We start from the raw sequence: 5,814 nt of genomic DNA on the forward strand, positions 1-5,814 counted from the left end.
CATCAGCTAGTCGGGATTTACTAAATTACCATTTTACCCTTCTAGCTGTTATTTCCTCAACTCCTTTGTCGCTTGTGAATAAGTTAGAAACAATGTATTGACGAGGAGCTAACAAGTCACATTGTTTCATCCAAAAGAGTCAGGACTCAATTTGGACACTGGCCAGTTTATTTATTCACATTCCAAGGAACAAAGCATGAGGTGACATACATTGCATTTCAGCAATCTTGTACATGAATTCCATATCTATGAGAACTTCACAAAGTTACTCATGACATACTCACAACTTAGTACTTCACCAATAGGCCCTGTTCGGAATCACATAGTGAGTCCGAACTCTAACTTTCTCAAATGAGAATACTAAGGTGTGAAATGGCATGTCTCATTTCAGGATTAAGGTAAGCATGATGCAATTCATACACAGTGACTTCGAGACATAAGAGGTTAAATGGTTTGTTCTTATCTTGTCTCTAGAAGTGCACTGGTCAATTCAGTACCTTCGGAAGATACCTAGAAGAACTATAGAGTCTCCAACTCTCAATGCCTCATAACCAGACATCATAGATTCTTCTAACAATCGTACTGAGGTCAATAGTCCTTTGACCCTAAGATTGCGAATATATCGTTTTAAGCAAACTACGAAGAGTTTGTTCATTCAAATCTACATTTGTCTCTTCGCAAGTTGTTTAGTTTGTTTATGGACTAAAGACTAAGGTTTTATCATAAAGCTTCAAACAAGGAAGATTGAATGAACGTTTCAACTTTATATTAATGAATAAGCAATTACAAGCAAGAGTCTTCGTAAGACTATATGACATCAAATGTACATAAATAGACACTACTACTCTTCTTGTGGGCACCATTGACAACACATCCATACTCGTTGTCAACCCATGCGCTTCAGAAGACGCACCAGATTCACCAGAATAAATGCTCTCACCCGATTCATCACCTTCATCGCTGCCGCGCTCATTACCCATCTCATGTAAGGCTGGAGTGGAGTCTTCTAGGAGTTGGTCTTCTCGAGGTGGATCGACTGCAACTCATTCTTGTGGAGGTGGGACTTCTGCTCCTCTGTCTTGTGGAGTTGGGAGTTCTGCAGGTTCAACTTTTGCACAACCACTCTCGACTGTGTTCGGAGTTGAACCCACACGCGCAGTGTCATTTTCTTCGCCCAAAGGTAAAATATCCAAAACCAGGGAGAATTTCCTTGTATCCGAGATCTGTTTCCGAATGTGCAAATAACAAGCCAAACTCATGTCAGAGTCAATCGTTACAGGTTTTACCGCTCCTTCAGTTTCGTATTTAACATTCAACCTATGTATTTTTGGATTCAACTTCCCCTCTGAACCCACAAACAATAATTTCATAAAATCTTCGTAGTTTATCGTCGGCGGTATGAGCAATGCATGTGTAACACCGGCTTGGTAATAGTCGTCTCTGAGCCATACACCGCTATGCTTGACGAACGTAAAAATATCTCATTTCATAACTGCACATCAAAAATCTCAAACACGACATGTCACTAAACGAATACATGCAGATTTCACTAATTAGGTAACATGTCCCTAAATCTTCAAATCATTGACTCAAGTATTTATCACTAATCAAATAACAATGTCACTGCATCTTCAAATAGTTTCTTGTACATGTCACTAATAAACTTACATGTCATTACATCTTCAAATAATTCCCTCTTGTACATGTTACTAATATATACTGATGTCACTAATCAATAAACATGTCACTAAACCTAAAACAATTAACTACTGGTACATGACAATGTCAGTAATCAAGAAACATGTCAATAAACTAAAAACAAGTAACTACATGTACATGTCACTAATATACTATGATTTCACTAATCACCTACCCCGACACACTAAATCGTACACATGTCACTAATTACCTAACATGCACTAATAAAGAAACACACAAAATCAATTATACGTGTCGTTCACCATAAATCTGCTACAGACCTGATCACTAGAATGTGCCCTCGACGGACCTGATCAATTATACGCGAGGACTCGAAGTTTGCAGATTCTCGGCCGGCGACCCAGGGGAACAGTGGTTTGCAGATTAAGAGGATACGACGACGGACCTGTTATGGCAGCGATGACTCCGATCGAGAAGGGAACCTAGATTGAGAGAGAGAGAGAGATCCACAACAGCGATGATTCCGAGAGGAAGAGAGATGATTACGTGGGCTGAACAGAAAAATCGAACACTCGGAGCGAGAAGGGAAGCTGGGCTGGACTGCGAGAGAAAGAGATCCACCACCGAGATGTGATTCTGAGAGAGAAGGGAAGCTTTGCTGGACTGAGATGTGAGCTAGGAAAAAAAATTAGGGTGAGAGATAGGCTGAGGCGACCGGGGAAAAAGAGAAAAAAAAAAGAAGAGATAGGTTGGTAAGGGTATAATAGGTAAAAGTTTATTATCTCTCATTTGACTTAGGGTATGGTTTTTTTGACTAATCCTAGTTTGGTAAATATTTGAAAAAATAGGAAATTGGAAATCACCCTTAATTTAGTCTTAGATAAGGAAATCTCCCTTTAGGACTTTGAGTTATTATTTTATTAAAAAAATTAATTAATGACCTTAAGTCTGGATAAGAGAAAGCGAAAGCAACGTTAGTATGTTTCTCTCAGTAGCAAAAGGCACTAATAGGTTAAAGCCCAAAACCTTTCAGCCACAAAATTGCAATAAAGTTAAATAGTGGTATTAAGAAATAGGGAGTTTTCCAAAACTAGGAGTAAAAAAAAATGCAAATGACTTTTTTGGACTTTTTTTTTAAAGGTCACAAATAGGACTTCAGACATTTTTTTCATTTATGTAATTACTATTATACCCTTATTTATTTACTTTTTGTAAATGGCAATGTCTCATGGATCCCACTTTCACCTACCTTTCTCTCTCTCTCTCTCTATTTTTTGTCCTTATATGTTATAATAAAGTACACATAAATAATTAATAAAATACACATTTTTTTTTTAATTTTTATGAAATTAGTTTGATTTAACTTCCATGAAAATAATAAAGTATACACATAAATAATTAATAAATTAGACACTTTTTTATTTTTATGAAATTAGTTTGATTTAATTCAATGAAAATATTAAAGTACACACATAAATAATTAATAAATTAGACACATTTTTTTATTTTTATGAAATTAATTTGATTTAACTTCCATGAAAATAATAATGTACACACATAAATAATTAATAAATTAGACACATTTTTATTTTTATTTTTATGAAATTAGTTTGATTTAATTCCATGAATTTGAATAAAATAAACACATAAATATAATGTGGAAAATAAAAAAAATATAAAAATATAATATGTGAATAATATGTCATGTATTGTGAAGTGTTGTTGACACACATTAATTTTTACAATTTCATCATTTCAAATGGGAAAAGAATCTTAATAGTCTAAACATATGAACATAGGTGAATGATGTTTACTTACCTAGAAGATTATGAGAAAATAATGTGTCTTGTATTGTGAAGTGTTGTTGACACACATTAATTTGTACAATTTCATCATTTCAAATGGAAAAAGAATGTCAAGTAGTCTAAACATATGAACATAGGTTAATGAGGTTTAACGTCATGTCATCCGACATGTCGTTTTCCCCTCTAACTTATCCTTAATGTGGAAATTGATTGATAACTCATGTATTAGCGTTATTAGTCCTCAAAATCAACTCATTTAACAGTCTAGAAGCAAGTTTATGAGGACCAAACGAGATCAAAGGAACGAAAGAGAGCATGTTTCATGTAATTGACACGTATATCTGAGAATTCGTGACTTCTATGTCACAAAAATGGGGATTTCGTGACTTTCTTGTCACGAAAAATGGGGATTTCGTGACTTTCCTGTCACGAAAAATGAGGATTTCGTGACTTTTCTGTCACGAAAAATGGGAATTTCGTGATTATCCTGTCACGAAAAATTAGGATTTCGTGACGTATCTATCACGAAACAAACTCTTCAAGTCACGAAACAGTACGTTTTCATGACATTTCAGTCACGAAATTGGATACTTTGATGAAATTTAATGAGAAATCTCTCTTTTATTTCATCAAATACGTCTTAAGGGACCAATGGTTGTTATAAATATAAAAATAAAAAATTGAAAAAATACATGGTAAGTCAAACTCTACTTACTTAGAAGATCATGATGAAAGAATTTGTCATGTATTGTGAAGTGTTGTTGACATACATTAATTTGTACCATTTCATCATTTAAAACGAGATCAAAGGATCGAAAGAGAGCATATTTCACGTACTTGGCTCAGATTTCGTGACTTCTCTTCCATGAAATTATGAGAATTCGTGACGTATTTGTCACGAAAAAGGGGAATTCGTTACTTTTATGCCACGAAAAATTAGAATTTCGTGACTTCTATGTCACGAAAAATGAGGATTTATTTTACACATGTCACCTTTTTGTCACGTAAATTAGAATTACCTTTATGTCACATTTACACACATAAATAATTAATAAAATAGACACATTTTTTTTTTATGAAATTAGTTTTTAATAAATAATAACACAAAACAATAAATTTTTGTGACTTTCTTGTTACGAAAAATGGGGATTTCGTGACTTTTCTATCACGAAAAATGGGGATTTCGTGACTTTTCTGTCACGAAAAATGGAGATTTCATGACTTTCATATCACGAAACATTGAGATTTCGTGACGTAGCTGTCACGAAAAAAACTCTTCAAGTCACGAAACAGTACGTTGTCGTGACATTTCAGTCACGAAATTGGATACTTTTATGGAATTTAAAGAGAAATCTCTCTTTTATTTCACTAAATACGTATTCGGGGACCGATGGTTCTTATAAATATAAAAATTAAAAAATCGAAAAAAATACATTGTAAGCCAAGCTCTACTTACCTATAAGATCTTGAGGAAAGAATGTATCTTGTACATTGTGAAGTGTTGTTGACATACATTAATTTGTACAATTTCATCATTTCAAATGGGAAAAGAATGTCAAGTAGTCTAAACATAAGATCATAAGTTAATGAGGTTGAACGTCATGTCGTCCGACATGTCGTTTTCTCCTCTAACTTATCTTTAATGTGAGTATTTATTGATAATTCATGTATTAGCGTTGTTAATCCTCCAAATCAAGCTTTGATGTGTCTTGTATTGTGAACTGTTGTTGACATACATCCATTTGTCTTATTTCATCATTTCAAATTAATGGGACAAAGTGTCAAGTAGTCTAAAACAAATGAACATATGTGAATGAGATTTAAAGGCATGTCGTTTTCCCCTCTAACTTCTCCTTAATGTGGGGATTTATTGATAACACATGTATTAGGACTGTTAGTCCTCCCAAATCCACTCATTTAAAAATTTAGAAGCACATTTATGAGGACCAAACGAGATCAAAGGATCGAAAGAAAGCATGTTTCACGTAATTGGCTCGGATTTCGTGACTTCTATATCACGAAATTATGAGATTTTGTGACGTATTTGTCACGAAAAAAATGCGAATTCATGACTTATATGTCACGAAATATTGGAATTTAGTGACTTCTATGTCACGAAACAAATGGAGATTAGTTTTATGAAAGATACATTTTTTTTATCATTTCAAATGGGAAAACAATGTCAAGTAATCTAAACATATGCACATAGGTTAATGAGGTTTAACGTCATGCCGTCCGGCATGTTGTTTTCCCCTCTAACTTATCATTAATGTGGAAATTTATTGATAATCATGTATTAGTGTTGTTAGTCCTCCAAATCAACTCATTTAACAGTCTAGAAGCAAGTTTA

This window comes from Urtica dioica, chromosome 2, assembly GCF_054948205.1.
Source record: "Urtica dioica subsp. dioica isolate 48M chromosome 2, U.dioica_male_clone48M_v1_H2, whole genome shotgun sequence".
NCBI classification, from domain to species: Eukaryota; Viridiplantae; Streptophyta; class Magnoliopsida; order Rosales; family Urticaceae; genus Urtica; species Urtica dioica.